The following is a 16,293-nucleotide window of genomic DNA, read 5'->3' as shown; positions in this document are numbered from 1 at the left end:
CTGTGATCCGCGACCGAAGATCTCTCAAACGGGGATCGCGATTTTTATGACCGAATTGCTTTCGGTAATTTAATCGTTTCGCGGACCAGAGTCCGATCGCAATCAAAATTTATTCTCGAGCGATTATTTAACAGCTGAAAAATCAGTTCCCGGCAATTCAAATTCTTCTCGCGGATCGATAAATTGTTGCTGGCAATGCGATCTACTTTCGAGATTACTTTTCGAACATGATCTTTTAATGAATTGGTCTGCCGGTGATGGATCGACACAACAATGAATCGATGCAATGGAAAGATAAACAATACGTTCCAGGAGATGAACGATTGTAGCGAGATATGATTAGATTGTAGCAAGATCCAAAGGCGGTGATAAACGCGCTGAAGTGACTGGAGGATTCGACGAGGATTAAAAATTTCTTTAATTGTTTGTATATTGCCACGATTATTCAGTAATCACCTGGTACTCGTAGTTCTATCTAATAGCCACGGCTGCGTCTCGCGATCATGATCAAGCAGTTATTAAAACAAGTCACTTCGTTAAAGTATACTCTCTAATTGGTCAGCGGGGAAATCATGCTCGCGTTATTTCTTCTCGGAATTCTTGCAATGAAAAGATCGTTAACTGAATCGGGACTTATTGATTGATTGTGCGAAAGAAGCATTGCTCGTCGGTCGGATAAGATACCGGGATTTTTCTTTTTTTAGAAGCAGCGGTTTGCGATGCATTCGCTGATCGCTCGCTTTTAATGGCTAGCTGGCGAACGATATCGTCAGCTATTCATTATTGAGACACTGATACAGTATAATGCGATACCATAAATAATAAGGAGGCCGACGCTGTGTACTAGAGACATTCGTAACGGATTTTCTCTCTCGTAAATCGATTTAATTCTCCCGGCCGAACGCGATTTTATTACGGTGAGATATAGCAGATAATTAGCGGACGTCGTCTGCTAATCGTTTCAAAGGGACAATTTATTTGACGACCGTATCTAATTCGAACGCGGTCGATATTTACACGTAGTAATTCCGATTTTCCACGATCTTCCGTTTTATATTTAATCTGTCACGGTGTTTCCCATTCATCCGTATATTCGCGAGGCTGCATTATGCGTTTCCGATGCGCCGAGCATACGAGCTTTAATGCGCCTGATCAATGACGACTCTGTTCTACTTAATCATTCAACCACTTCGGCCTTTTCGCATTGAACAGCGTCTTTACGAACAGCGCGATGCGAACGTTGCCATGGCATTCAGTTTTCTTTCTCACACTGAGGAATGTCTTTTAGGTCTTCGCTGTTATTTAAAATGGACGGAGAAAAGGAAAGAAACAAATAAATAGTCAAACGACCAATATAATTCTGACGAATATGGGCGCAGCTTCGGTTTCATTACATTACTCGTACCACGTGTAATGAGTAAATATTTAACGAATCTGTAACACGAGGCGTGCAGAGTTCGAAATTGAAGCCAGGTTACCAATTAATCCTGTAAAAACCGCGAACGAATTTCCGTAGTTTTTTTTTCTATAGTTTTAATTTCCCGTCGGCCTCGGACGAATCGAATAGTTCGATCGACGTTCTCGGGTTTCTTTGGCGGATCAATCAACGGTATTCTCCTGTCAGACAGCCTGTTTAGACAATCCGGCTCCGGTAATTTTGCGGTGGTTGCCGCACGGGCCCGCGAATTCGCCCTCTGTTAACTTCGTTCAAAGTTCCGTTCTGATTATGACAATGTTTTGAACGGCGAACTTACGTGAATACAGGTACTTCCGGCCTGGCCCGTGGCAACAATTAATGGCGTTAGAAGTCTATTCTCGCTCATTAACGATCCCTCCAGTCACGTGCAAGCGCCGAAACTTTGAAGTTTCCGCTAGGCTTGTGATATTTTGCCGGTGTCCCCTGATCATTTAATGGCGGTAACGTTACTGGCAATCTACGCGGCGCACCTTGAACAATCGGGCTGGTTGCCGAGGCCCTCGCTGCGTCATTAATGACGGTCAGCTGTTATTTAGTCGCCTCTCATTTTATTGGGATCCCCGTCGATCAGGAGATGTATGATTTTCGACTAAATTTTAAAATGTCTGTAACAAGATCAGGTCGATCGGACCAAGTACAGACGTAAAACGAACGTCAACTATTCTGCTCGCTAGAAATTTAGGCGATTCTGTAAAATAATATTACATAGTATAATAGAATCGCGCGCAAAAGGAGCGCAGGAATTCCGGCAGAATCGCATAATTTGCCGATAAATTTCGCGGTGCGGCGCGGATCTCTTTCCTCGAATTCTAGGGTGATTTTCGTGTTGTTTAGCAGCGGCGCTGGAAAAAGTAAGGCTACCGATAACTCGGCGTGCTTGTGCAGTAGCTCTATGGCAGAGAGTTTCGGCGTTGAACCGTACGATCGTCGCTGATTATTCCGGTGCAGCGCATCCGGCGAGGTTCTTGCGCCGCTGTATATAGGATGCATTCACGCGTTCTCGACCATCGGCGTCCCGTAGGCGTCTCATCGGAGATCGGTCTCCGGCATGTGCATTTGACAGTTTAAGATTATTTACACGTGGCTACGGAAGCTCCCCGGCACCGGGATCGAAACGAGGTTATGAAAGACGGTGGTGCATTATGCAACGGCCGGATCTCGCGGCGCAATCTGACGCAGTACATTCGCCGCGCGGCCGCACACATTGTGCATTTCATATGCGGCTCCGTCGCCCAAGATTCCATTTCGAATTGTCATTCGTCCGCATCGACGACAGTCATCGTAATCGAGAGCTATCTCGTTCGCCGCTATCTCGTCGCCGCGATCCGCGCGCACCCGAATCACCGTTTCGATCGACCGAAGATTGTGAGAGTTTCCTTGCAGATTATTATTATCCTTTGTTCTTCGGCTGTCGATTGCAACCGGTGGGAGTTAAATAAAAATTCTGGTTCATTTTGAACCGTTTGATACGACTAATAATAATGATTAATAATTATTATATAGTATTAGATACCATATAATTGTAACGTCACTCGCGAATGTTACGGTTAACATTTTTTAACACATTGAAAATAATAGCGTCAGCGAACTTATCTCCTGTCCACGGTAAACGTCGGACGCGGTCCGTTGACGGCTATATTTGTTAATGTCGGAAGTCGGATGAAAAGCATGTTTAATTGGGTTCTTCGATGCATTAGCAGAAAATGAATTTTCAAGATCGGATGGCAGGGGACCAACCCCGGGCTGGTTTATGCGGGGATTATTAGCGGGACGTAGCGAAAGCGTGTGTAGGAAACGGTGATTATTTTTGCGAGTGGAATGTACTCTGGCTGTTTATAAACCGAGCGTGCTAGAGCGGCGAGTTGATTCGCGGCGGCTAGTAATCGGATAAACGATAGAACAAATAACGTTAAAAATACACGAGCTATTTAATCACGCGCAATTTTGCAAGATCCGAGCGTTTCGAACCGTTCGGCGCCGCGATGTTTACGAGAATTTATAACGGACGGCAGCCGTGTGCCGCCGCCCTCCTCCCTAAATGATAAAACGGTAATAATATCTTGCCGGCGACGCTGTACACGCGTCTAAATCTGAATCTATAATATCATTCTAGATATCAATTGCGTAATTACCATCAATTTACCAAAACGCGTCCGATGGTCTACCAGGAATTCATGGCTCGGTGCCAAGCAGCCACCTAAAACGCAATTTTAGGGCGGCCAGTTAGCCAGCCTCGGCACGCATATTAGAAATTTCGTTACATTAATTCGGTTTTACCGCTTCCCCGCTTATGCGACACCTGGTTATACGCGCTCTAAAGCAAACTTTGGCACCGTCGGCCGCTCCACGCCCGTTAAAACCCGGGTGGAAACCGGAGGCGAAGAACAGGAGGCCGCGTCTTTTCTTCGATCGAATTAAAATCCCCTCGGATTATCTCGCTTTCAACCTCCGGTTCAAACAGCGCAATATTTCTGCGCTTAATTGCTCAACGTCGGCGATGATAAAATTTTATCGCACGAAATGAACCGCCGTCAGATAAATCTACCGGGAAGGACGATACCGCTCTGTTTCGTGTAAAATCGTCGGCCGGAGCGAAACGAGCAGAACAGAACAGGGAGCTCTCGTGGATCGGACGAGATGGCTCGATCGATCTTCCCGATGAACATTGCCCAAGAAATCGATCAGCGAGCAAATAAAACGATTGCATACTCAATTTATCGCAGTTCCGGTAAATTGTGCGTTGATTTAACAGTACGAGTCGTGTTCTTTTTTTTGCAATCTTTTAAATAATTGCTCGCAATCGAATTGTCGATTTATATACCGATTTATATATAAAAAAAAATTACCGAGCTCCTTTTAGATACGGTTCAGTCATTCAGAAAGCTTAGCTTCTGGCAAATAAAATATGACGAGACAAAAGTTATACGAAATTAATGCAGGAAATTTTGATTTCCATGAGAATGTGTCGGTGATAACTAAACCGCGGGTTTTATTCGTTTGCCAACAAAAATTTATCGCGCGAAAAATGAGGAAGCACAAGAGCATGGAAAAATGCACGATCGCGTTCTCGGAAGCAATTAACAGGGACGACATAAATCTTCATTTATCTTCCGCTTCTCGCGATCGGCGCGGTCTTCCAGTTTCCATTAAAATCATCTGTTTACCGATGGCCAGGAGCGGGAGGAAAGACGAACCGCGATTCCTCGAACATTTACACCGCCCGCGGGACTTTGTAAAGATATATAAATCCAAAATCTAATTAAAATTTTGTTCTCTCAGGGCGGTGAATTTCCAAAGTTTCGAAAGATCGAGTAACTGAAATCAACGGAAGCGAATTTGCACAGCGGTCTGTTACGGTTCGATCTTCGCGAGGGGAAGGATAATCATCGGCGGGTCGGTTTCCAGGACTCGGGATTCGAATGGCAGCCGGGCCGCATTTCGGGATTGGCGGGAGAAAACTGGCAGGTGGGAAAGGGTGGGTGTGCAGAAGGGAAGCTGCAACCCATAAAGCGTCGCTGGTAGTCGGTCCCGCAGTTAGTAAGCGCCGCGACGTCCGTCGAGGATGCGGTGTACGGCGTTTCTGCGTCGGGATCGTCAGCACGTGGTTACTCGAAGCCGGCCAGATTTCTCTGTGCTCGAAGGAGAGACACGTCCCCGCTCGCGGGTCGCCTCGCCTGGCGAGTTTTCCAATTAATACGGCGGGAACGGGTCGCGGGAAATGTGTTGTGTATTTCAATGCGTCGATGTCCCGGTTCCCCAAGGATGATTGACAGTAAAACCGAAGTGAGTTCTTTTAATCGCAATCCGAAATTCGATCGGACCGGTAGACGAGTTGAAATTATCGTGCAGGATTCGCTGTAGACATTTCCACGGTGGAGCACCGCCGTGAAGTTTCGTTTCCGAAGTGGACAGTGCTCCTTGATCGATTCTCCGCCAGGGAAAAGGGAACAACTGGGACACCTGTGCGATATATTAATTAGCCGGGGGCGCAGTTTATATCAATCTCGACCTCCTCTTCCCTCCTCCTCCTCCTCCCTCCTCGCCCCTCCTCACGGAACTACCAACTTCCAAATTTATGCGAGACGTTAACTCCGTTCTCGCGGTCTCGCGGCAGATACCATTAATTTCATTAGGTTCGATGCTAACGAAGTTACGAAATATAATTCGGTTCGCGGAGTCATTACCGTGGCCCTCGAATTATGCAACCATCGTCGCAATTAAGAGTCGCGTCGAAGAAACGGTGAGGGAGGTCGGCCCGGCTAAAAGGGGTTCCGTGTAAGCACGGAACGCGATCGTCAAAAGAATGATCCAACCTCCTTCGGAGATCCTCGCACGTATTCCACCGCGGTCGATTTTCAATTCTTCCACCCGGTCCGTATTAACGAATAAAATGTTGTTAAAACGAAGGGATCGATACGCGATGAAATATTGTATCGGAAGGTGTTCCAATTGTTTACGATAAATCGGAGCCGTGGGCGTGATTCTGCGTGAAAAAGTGGACCGGAAACGTGGTATAACATTTGTTTGTTCGAGCCATCGTTATCGAGAAAATTCATTTTGAATATTGATAAGACGCGCGGGCGCGCTGCAAGTGACACTTGTCTGATCGCGAACGGCACTTTCTACTTCCGCGTGAGCTAACTTTCCAGTCCAATTTTCTCGAAAGGATTATTGGGAGATATTGTATTGCGTGTTGTCGAGAGAATCGAGCAAACGCTTTCCTACCTCGCTTGCAATTTGACGGACGGTAAGGATGAATTACTGCAGGGCGTTTCGATGCTTTGTTAGAAATCGAAGACAACGTTGTCGCGAATGGCGAGAAAATTAGTTCCCGTAGGAGATTGTCGAACGCGGTTGTATCAAATGCAAGATAGTAACCGTATTTAAAGAATTAGAATTATTAAGAAATTACCATTACACTTTAGAAATATTACGGAGAATAAATCTGCAGACTACCGATGCCGAGGGACACTCTCTGTTTCGACATTGGCTGATTATTCGAAGCGGGTTTTTTGGAAATGGAAGCCCGCCCGGAAAAATTGTATCGCATATTTTCGGTCGTGTTTCTCCCGTAGAATTAGTCCGCGGAAACTGGAACACCTTACGCCGATGCTCCGCGGCGATATCGGCATCGATTCCAGAGGCTGCCGAGGGTTTTTGACAAAGCTTGTCGCGCAAGCGAGCTCTTTAATTATTCATCGAGTAATTTGTACGAGGGCCCCGGTTAAGAAGTGATAACGAATCTCCCCGATGTAATTACGCGGGCTTGCCGTAATCCGGGAAAGGTGGAGAGAGAGTGCAGGTAAAAGGGGTTCCGTGTAAGCGCGGGGCGTAATCATCCGAAGAATGAGTTAGGTAACTCGTGAAATTCGCGTGTAAGCCTCGCGAGTAAAAACCGCGATGAATTGCGAGAACTCGGGAGAGCCGGGGGCCGGGACTTTTTTCCGGTCCCCACCGTGAATTATGGCGTTCGGAAAGTGGCTTTGCGTGGAACGGCCCACTCCCTCTTCTCCCACCCTTTTCGGATTTTCTAGCGGCCACTTTGAACCGTTCGGAAATTAAAGGAAAACTTCGAGGCGTCCCCGTTACAATCGTCTAAAAGATATTGTGATTCGAGCGCCGCGAGATTTACGTTCAAAGCGTCGAATTTCAATCTCTAATTGCTCTACCCCGCGACCGTCGTTTGCTTCGAATTTAACTGATCCAAAAGTATATAATGATACAGCATTTAATCCTTTGAATAATTCGACGTGAAATTTTACGTCGCGTCGAGAAATTTGTCAAGAAAGTCTAATAGTTAACCGACTCCGTGGATCGATGGTTAAAAATAAGTGGACGTATTAATACTTCGAACGTTGGTGCCCAAGAACGACATTGCTCACGGAACGTGCCCGACAGAATCGGAGCAAGGAGTAATTAAAAATGCACGATGATCGGCCGAGTGGAGTAGACGTGTTATTCGAACGTCGAGTGGGCAAGGAACCTCATAGGTCGGACAGGGGAGCTGTTCCGGAACTCGTTCTTAAAAATTTCTACTACTCTTTGCTAGACAGAGGAGATTTCGGCCGATCGAACAGAAGTTTTGGGCTGCTGTTCCGGGATAATTAAGTGGACCGGCATCGCTCCGGAGCAAGTAGTACAGGAAGCTTTATAGTCGGACAAGAACACCGTGTCAATTAGAGCGATATTGGAACCATAAATTCGTCAGCTATCGTCGAAACTATCTTTTTCTCGCGCGATCGAACGCTGGGATGAATTATACATTGTTGTGAAACATTCGATATCGCGTCACTGGTCGCGTATATCTGTTCCTGAATTTTCGACGAAAACTGCAGATATAATATAAATTTAACCGAAGTTCAACTACATTTCTTATTCGTAACAATCTGCTTTACTATCTCATGAGAAATGATTCGATGAATTCTTAAAAGCTATTACAATCGTAGCTTTCCGGTCGAATATTCCAAGGAGAACACGATTCCTTGTGCAAGCGCGATGCGATGACACGAGGATTAATATGAAATAGGCTGCAGGCCTCGGCGCTTTTCTAAAAATCCTATGTCAATCACTCTGGCAACTGAATGATTAATTTTTATTTTAATTTTAACCTTAGAACGAGCAGGAGGGCTTCCCAGCGACGCTGCAATATTTTTTTAAATTGTGTTTTATAGATTCGTAAAATCCTGCCGAGTAAAAATGAATTTTTCGAAAAATCGATGGGTCGACGTAGGGAGAGAAACCCCGTGAAATTTCCCATGGAATCTGCTCGACGAAACCGCGCGAAACCGTTCCGAAAGGGAACGGGGAATTGATGGGACAGTAATTCTCTTTATTCAGCCTAATTCTCGTTCCCTTTATTCACCGGCGAACAGGTTTCGATCACAGGCCCCGCGTTCCAGGAGATTCCGGCCGTTTGAAACTGCTCGGGAAAACTCTCCATAATTAACTTACGTAATTAACCCATCGAGGAAGGATCCCGGGTGGGTGGCCGGCGGAACGAGCCCGGGACGCGAACTGAAAGAACGTCGCATGCTGATTAAACGTGTAGTCTTGACAATCAGTTTGATCGATCATTGAACGGCCTCCGGTAAAGGACTGTTCAATCAATCGCTCTGTAAAAGCATGAAACTTTTTTCTAGATGTACCTCGTTAATTGTCGGCGCTCGTTCATTCTCGTCGCGGAACTTGCTCGGCTTACCGGTTAACAAACTGCGGAGCCGAGATATTTAACGGAACTTCAAAGGCGGAGGAGCTTGAAAAATCGTGGAACCGAGGAACTTGGGAGAATTTATGGATTCCTCGTTTGGGAAAATGCCGTTTGATAGTAGACGAAGATATGTTCCCGCATAGCTAATATCCTTCGAATAAAAATATTCTGTACCTAATAAAGAATTGAATCCGAGCAAGCAAATCCGAGTTGATCCATAATTCTTTGAAATTCACGTACTCGCGTAAGTGATACGATCTGCGAGCAATTTAAATATTATCCATTCTCTGTTGACAGCACTGCAGAGGAGGGAAGAGATTCGTGAAACCGGAGCGCGCGATGCCAGAAGAAGACGCGACCGCCGACGAAAAAATCCGCTCGAAATTCGCGAGAGAGCAATCTGGCTGGCGCGCAATTGTATAAGCCAGCGAACGGTGAATTATTCGCGAAACAGAATTCCTGAAACAGAGCTGCGAAACGTTCCATCCATTCGCCGGCTGATTATATCGAGGATAATGAACGACAGAAGTCGCAGCGCGGTCTAAAGACTTTGTGGAACGCGGCAGACCGTGGTGGGGGAGAGGACGCGACGCCGGGGACATGTCCTGTGAGAAGGCGTCGCGGCGCCTCAGGTTCTTGCTCGGCAAGGCCAAGAGGCTCGGGCTAAACACGGACGAAGTCGCCGAGCTGCCGGCGAGCAAGAGACTCTTGTCTACCCGAGTCACTTCCGCCTCTAATACGTGGACAATCCTAGCCATGATCGCTTTGATCCTCGCCGGCGGTATTGTGTTCGCCTCCCTCTGCGCCCCGTGTCTCCTGAAAAGCGCAGCGTGAGGCTCCTTCCGATTCGCCGAAACTCAACAGGTTTGTTCGCTGTTCGATCGCTTGTCCGGCTCGCGGCAGTCGTCGTTATTAGCATGCGAAGCTACGAAAGAAATGTTACGAATTCCATGGACACAATGCGTCCCGTTACGAGCTTACATAACGCTGCGGATAAAATGAATGCGACTATCGTCACGTGCATTATTAACTCGCCGATGTCGCGTACGTGTGCAATGATAGCGAGCGTATTAACTTGCCTGCTATCTTTCGCGCGTTCAAGGACCCTGTATAATCTTTTTTTACGCGGCGCATTCCATCGCGGCCGTTTGCACACGCGGCGGCTATTTTAACGCTGAATTTTCGAGACGAGCGGTGACTCCGAGGCGCCGCTGTTGTATCGTGGGACGATATAAAAATTGTCAAATTAAAATGCTTTCGCGGGCGAAGATTAATCAAATATTCGGTAGAATGTACTATAAAGAAGACGCAACTAAGAGAGATTCGACAGTGTTGCGAGTAAAGGCATCGCAAACACGTTCGGAGCACTTAAAAACGGCGCGCGAAGTTCCAAACAGTTTGAAGGATAAAAATCCGATAGAGCAGCTCGGAGAAAAGCTCGCGGAGCTTGCCGACGCGGCAGATATTAAAAAAGATTGGTTCCCACGGGAATTGTTCGCGAAGACGGTCGGGGCTTGATACTTCGATTCCGGAAGTCCTGCTAAGTCGGATCGAATGTAGTCGTGACTTTCCGCCGGGACGAAACAAAAAACGTGTCGCGAGAAAAGGCAAACAAACCCGAAGGGAAAGAGGAACGTTTCAGGGAGATAGAGACGGATGGAAGTGAAGTCGTGGCGCGAAGTAGGGACGATAATGGTCGTGGATAACGACGTTTCGTGCACTTTTGTCGAAAACTCTCTCTCTCTCTCTCCCTCTCCCACTCTCTCGGAGGAGGTGGAGAGAGGGAGGACTCTCTGGCAGAAGCAGAAGCAGAAGCAGAAGCGAAAGCAAGGGAAAGCCCTGGCAGCTGCTCTCTACGCAGAGCATGTGCCGTCGTGATGTAATTTCTAGTACACGGGGCGGCGTTGCTGGTTCGTAAAATACATGAGTTTCGACGTCGCGCGAGTGCCGTAAATCCGTTGCCCTAAGGCGCAATTAGTTACCGCGATATTAGCACCATAAATTTAATGAAACGCCCGGCCATCGATAGAAATTTATCCGCGAGGATCGGCGGAACCCGATCGCGTCACGTAGATCCCCGACCGATCTATCTGCTACGGAAACGGTCGCGTAACTGCTGAGGCTTTCCCGAAAATTAATTAACCGCCGGCGTATTTTACGCACCGTTGCAAACGAGATCCGGCGCTGCAGAAAAATGATTCCTGGCGTAGATCACTCTAAATACTTGTATCGTCAACCCACGAGGGCTTCCAATTACATTATCGAGTAAATGAAAATATCAATTTTGACAAGGGACGAATAGAAACGTTTCCCCGCAGCAATTCGAATAAATGAATAACGCTCGCGAATTCTATTAATCGTTCCCTACTGTTCCAAATTGACCTACTCAATTCGCGTTAACTGCAGGCAGCCCGCACTCTAGTAATTAATCGCAACAGTTGCGCTCTTTACATGTGTCATCCATGCAGCGTTTCTCACGCATGTCGCAGTTTCAATGCGCTCTTTGCGTCCCCGTGGCTGAATAGAAACGTTTTAACGTGCCCCGGAGAGCTTCAAAAGCATCGTATTAACGAAGATTCCGACTAATTGACCGAGCTTTGCTCCCCCCTTCCGGCCATTCAGCGAACGTCGCGGAGGAGCGACGCGAGGTACTTGGACATTTTTAGTGAGCCACCGCTGACGACTAATTCGCTTTGTTTCAGATCTCGCGAGGGATAATTGGACCGGTGTCGCAGGATTCGACTATTAGCCAAACTAATTATAACCGGTGATCTTATTTTACTCGGAGCTTCTTTGAAGCTCCGAGCTTCGGGACGCTTTCAGTTTGTAACTTCGCGATGGGTCCCGCGCGGAGTTTCCGCGACACCGTCAACTATTAATTAACGGATTATCGTTTCCGGTTAACAATAACGTTTAGCATGGAGTACCGAGAGGACACGATAGGCAAAGGCGCGGCAATGGGGAAACCTCGACGGACACGGCGACGGAATACAGTGCACGCGGGGGAACGTCCAGTTTCGTCGTCGGCCGATTCAAACATTGCTCAAGCGGATGATTTTTGAAACATTGTATCGTGCGACTGGTAAAGCTTTAGTTTTATATATGGCGGAATAAATTTCTAGTAAAGTAGATCACTATGGTTTCATTCCCTCCGAACCCGTCCCCTTTTGTCTACCATTATTGGAGAGCGTCCGAAATTAATTCGAAAAATTCATTAGAATTTAATCGATTTCAGTCGGTGCATATATTTATAATAAATTGAGTAATAAATGGTAAAGTTACCAGTTAACTCGACAATAAGAATATGAAAGAACGCAACGCGTATCTGATATTCCTACCTCTTTCTCTATTATTCCCAGCGCAATCGAATATCGGAAACAAAATTCTATTAAAGCGTTGCCGCCGATTAATGCAGAAAATGTTCACGTTGCAGAAAGATCCATGCATCAGATACGGAATATGAGCTGGCAGATTGATTTTAACCGGATAAAATATATATTTGCATTTTTATGAGGCTGTACAGCGAAAGCATAAATCGTTTACGCGATATCTCTCTTCGCTGCTAATTGTTGCGATAACGATGGAAATTCGAAGCGGCGATTCTTGCGGCCGTTCGAGTCTTATTTAGTGCTTCGACAAATTTAGTATTTTGTCGAAGCTGTGTTTAACGCGGTATCAAGCCGGTATAGACCCGTAACCCGAAACAGCGTAGCGACGGGAGCGCTAATCGATGCCGGATTAATAGATTCGTGTTCCTCAAATGGACATATACACACGGCCAAGGTATTATCTTGCTCGTAAAGGAGTCCGGTATCCGCGAGGATAATCGAATAGAGGATAATCGATGGTATCTAGATCGAACCGGATCCACGTAATGAGTGCAGCCTAAAGTAGTAATTGCAAATGGAGACCGCCGCGCCGATAAATAAGCGTCGGGAACGATTAATCATCGGGGACAGAAAAAAGGCTGGTCTGCAAACAAGCTTACGTGCAACTTTGAGACGATTAATCATGGTACGCGCGCGCGTGTCTTTTAGACCGACCAACGATGATTCTACCGTTCGTTGTTGCTACAATTTACGCTTCTGTAGAAATGCAAACGTAATTGCAAGGACGGTGACAGGACTTTCACTCCGGGGTAAACAAAGGTGGACTAATTTACTCGGACTAATTCAGATCGTTATCCGAGTTCTAACTCATAAGCGCTTCGGAAAGTAAAGTTTCCACGTAATTGGTGCGTTGCACTGTTACGTAAGAGCCACTTGCAACACACGAACGCATAATAGCCCTGTGAATTAGTGCGGATCTTTACGCGTTCGTAAATACCGTGACACTATTCTATATTTTGTTATAGAAACCGCCAATTTGTTTTTTTTTTTATTGCAAGAGGCACTTACACAATTTTGTAAACTCTATTTCATATATTCTTATAGAACTGTCGGCTTGTTTTTTTTATCGTTCGAAGGGTCCTCCCCCCAGAGTCATCGTGTTTTCAATGCCGAAGTTTTCCTCGTTAATTATTAGCATAACGGAAGCTGCTGTCGCTGTCGCGAGAAGTTCGAAAGATTGTCCCGATGACAATGGCCGGCTTTATTTCATTTTATAACGACACACGGGGGGCCGGTTTACGTATCTCGTATCGTATCGCGAATGAAATCCATCCAAAGCCGCGACGTTGATAGACGAAGTTTATATTAGGAAAGTTTTTATGTTTCGTACAGGCCGGAAACGGTTATATAAGTCCACAGTTTCCGCGCCGGGTCAGGGCACCCGACACGACACCATATCGTGACCCCCGTTCCTGAACCAACAACGCTCTTCTTTCACTTCCACGCCCTTAATCTTGTATTTTCTTACCTGCCTGTTAAAGTCGATGACAACGCGTTAATCGCGTGCCAATCATTCCATATTTTTAGCTCATCAAGGGAACCGGAAAAGCCCATTGCACTCTGGGTGTCCCAGATATAGCGAGGCCATTCGATTTCCAAGGGTATCTCGAAATACTATTTCAAAGATTTTCAAGAACAATTCTGAGAACCTCTCGGAATTTTTTCATTGAAAATCCGCGACAATTTGACGTATCGTTATATATATTATTATTATTATTATTATTATTATTATTATATATGAATGCTATCTATATCTTGATTTCGCTGATCGTGATAAACGACAATTTTTTTTCTCTGCCGTAATATATTTCCTCAAACGGAATGTTATATTCCATTCGAATGAGATCGACAATCGTAAAATAATGCAATTACCAACTTCCTTTGTTCGAAGTGAAAAAATCCCCTCGATTATAATTGGCTCTCCGTATCGAACGGAAACAAATGAAAAGCAATAAAATTACAGGAGATGGTTTCGATTAACCGTGTCTCTTGCAAATTGCGCCTCGTCCCGATGTCTCTTTTTTTAAAATATATCGCTCGTAATTTGCGTAAGTGCTCGTACTCACCGATGTCTGCGACAGGGGGTCACCAAGCCGAAGTTTTGCTCATTACTTTAAGTAACGAGCACGATTTACGATTGTGTCCGGTTGTTTGCGATCGATTGTGCAGCAAAACCCATTGGGGACCATGCGGGAGAGATGATCGATGGTGAAACTAGGATGCGGCGGGTGTTTTAAAAAATTCTCGGATCGTTCAAAGAAAAGGGGTGAGACGATATCAGTCCTCGTTCGGGTGGCCTGCGCCCGGATTAATTGGAAAACCGATGCAAAGGGGGCGTGCCACCCGTGGTAATTGACAATTTCACACTCGACCGTGGACGGTAATTAAGCTGCCACGCGTGTAGCAGGGATGCGTCGATTCTTTTTTTTTTCTCGCCATCGAGGGATCTTTCGGATCAACCCCTTCCGCGGTCTCTAGTTTCGTCCGTTCGGACAACTCGTCTTCTCGTCCAAACCGCAGACAGGTCGGGTTCGAGCTGTGGAGGGTGTATCGGATAATTAGATTATAAATTAAGCTGCAAGATACGCTCTCCAGACTGTTACATCATTTTTATTGGGGTTGTAAACGCGACGCCTATAAATCAACGGCTTGAAAATCGAGAAATTGGTACTGCTGGAAAAAAAGTCTTGTTTACGATGTAATACCGATCGAGGGGGATTAGCGTGGAGATAAAATAATCTGATAAACAGATCCCGTGCCCGCGGCGTTGCTAATACCCGAGCTGGAAACGAATCAAGTGCGGAAGACGTTTTATTAAACGATTATAGGCAACTGCTCATTAGTTTATAAACGATTCGATAAATCCAGCGAGCCAAGTTTTTCGGTGGACGAGGCCTCGATTATATTCTTAATCGAGTAAAATCGCGAATGAACAACGGCGAAACTCCGTTTAAATTTCTGGCCGTACTATAAACTTGTTACCAACAGTTAATGGATGTTCGACGGAAGTTAAACAAGATTAAAACATCATTTTAATTTATTAAACAATTTAACGAGAGCTGTTCTAGAACGACTAAATTATTCGGCAACCTGAAAGCTTTTTAAAATTGATACGCGATCAAAAATGCGTGCTGTCGTCGTGTTTCTATTTTATTGTAATGATCCTACTGCTTTCTGGAGCATGCTGAAATCCAAAAAAGGGAAGGGAATCGTGGAGCGAGATATACCGGAGTACACGGGTTTCGTGGAAACACTAAGGATCCTCGCAGCGGGTTCACATGAGCGGAATCTTTGACGCGAGGCTGACACGTAATTTCCTCACCTTCTTCCTTCATTTTCGCCGTGTAAACCCAGGAAACGGAGTAAGTTTCGACAGAGATCTCCGAGCACACCGAACCGTTCAAACTTGTTCGTTGCACCGTGGAATCGAAAGCGATTCATTCTGGTTTTCATCTCCACAATAATCTAAAGAACAGAGAGAGAGAGAGCGCGCACTGACGCAACGCGCGAAGAAATCGAGCTTTAATGTCATCTGGTAACGAACCGACGCAGACAGGATCGCTGGAATATCGTCCCAAAAGAGTTGTCACACGATTCCTCGAACAATTTTCGTTGCAAAACTATTGCAGAGCATTAAAGAGAATATCTTAACATTATGCAATACTTATTAAAATTATTAACGTTCTATAGAATTAGCATAGACAAGATTTTATTTTCATCATTATAAGAAAAGTTGAACAGTTAAATAAAAGGATCATAAAAATAATTTAAGGTTTCGCAAACGAGGATAATTTCGAACAATGTTAAACTGTAATACTGCATTGTTCGTAGTCGTCGCAAAATTGCCGCAGTTTGTATCTTTCTCTGACACTCCCGTACATCTCGGAGACAAATATTACGCTAACAGGATGGCATTGATACAGATGACATTTGGATGCATCTCTGATAAGATTTCATTTGCATATCTATTCACTGTCTGCGTAGCGTGCGCCTGTAATATACGCCGGCTGCTATCTGCTAATGAATGTGACGAAGATTGAAGAGTGTTTCGTTAATTACGTGCACACAGGACGTAACACTCTCTGTGCCTGATGGAATTGAATTCCCATTATCTGCTGCGCTTTTTCAAGGATACTGCGGTTTAAGATATTTGCGTTGTTCCGTTTGCACGAGCGTCCGTAAGAATCGAGAAATATTTCCTCTAAACAAACAATGAATCG

General features: G+C 45.5%; 1 protein-coding gene and 1 long non-coding RNA gene across 2 annotated transcripts in view; one reads left to right on the top strand and one right to left on the bottom strand.

Annotated features, from left to right (window-relative positions):
* Positions 1–5,023: 5,023 nt before the first annotated feature.
* On the top strand, positions 5,024–11,815 carry LOC144478908 (uncharacterized). Its single transcript, XR_013495418.1, has 3 exons — positions 5,024–5,260; positions 8,982–9,548; positions 11,387–11,815. It is a non-coding gene; the product is annotated as an uncharacterized LOC144478908 (long non-coding RNA).
* Positions 11,816–15,773: 3,958 nt separating this feature from the next.
* Positions 15,774–16,293, bottom strand: part of Brm (ATP-dependent helicase brm) — a 28,886-nt gene continuing 28,366 nt past the window's right edge. The window contains exon 12 of the mRNA XM_078183871.1: positions 15,774–16,274. The gene's annotated coding sequence lies outside the window, so the exon portion shown is untranslated. The remainder of the gene's footprint in view (positions 16,275–16,293) is intronic.

Source organism: Augochlora pura, chromosome 1 (assembly GCF_028453695.1).
Source record: "Augochlora pura isolate Apur16 chromosome 1, APUR_v2.2.1, whole genome shotgun sequence".
Lineage (NCBI taxonomy): Eukaryota > Metazoa > Arthropoda > Insecta > Hymenoptera > Halictidae > Augochlora > Augochlora pura.
The sequence above is the reverse complement of the archived record's forward strand: the minus strand, read 5'-3'. Positions and strand labels throughout refer to the sequence as shown.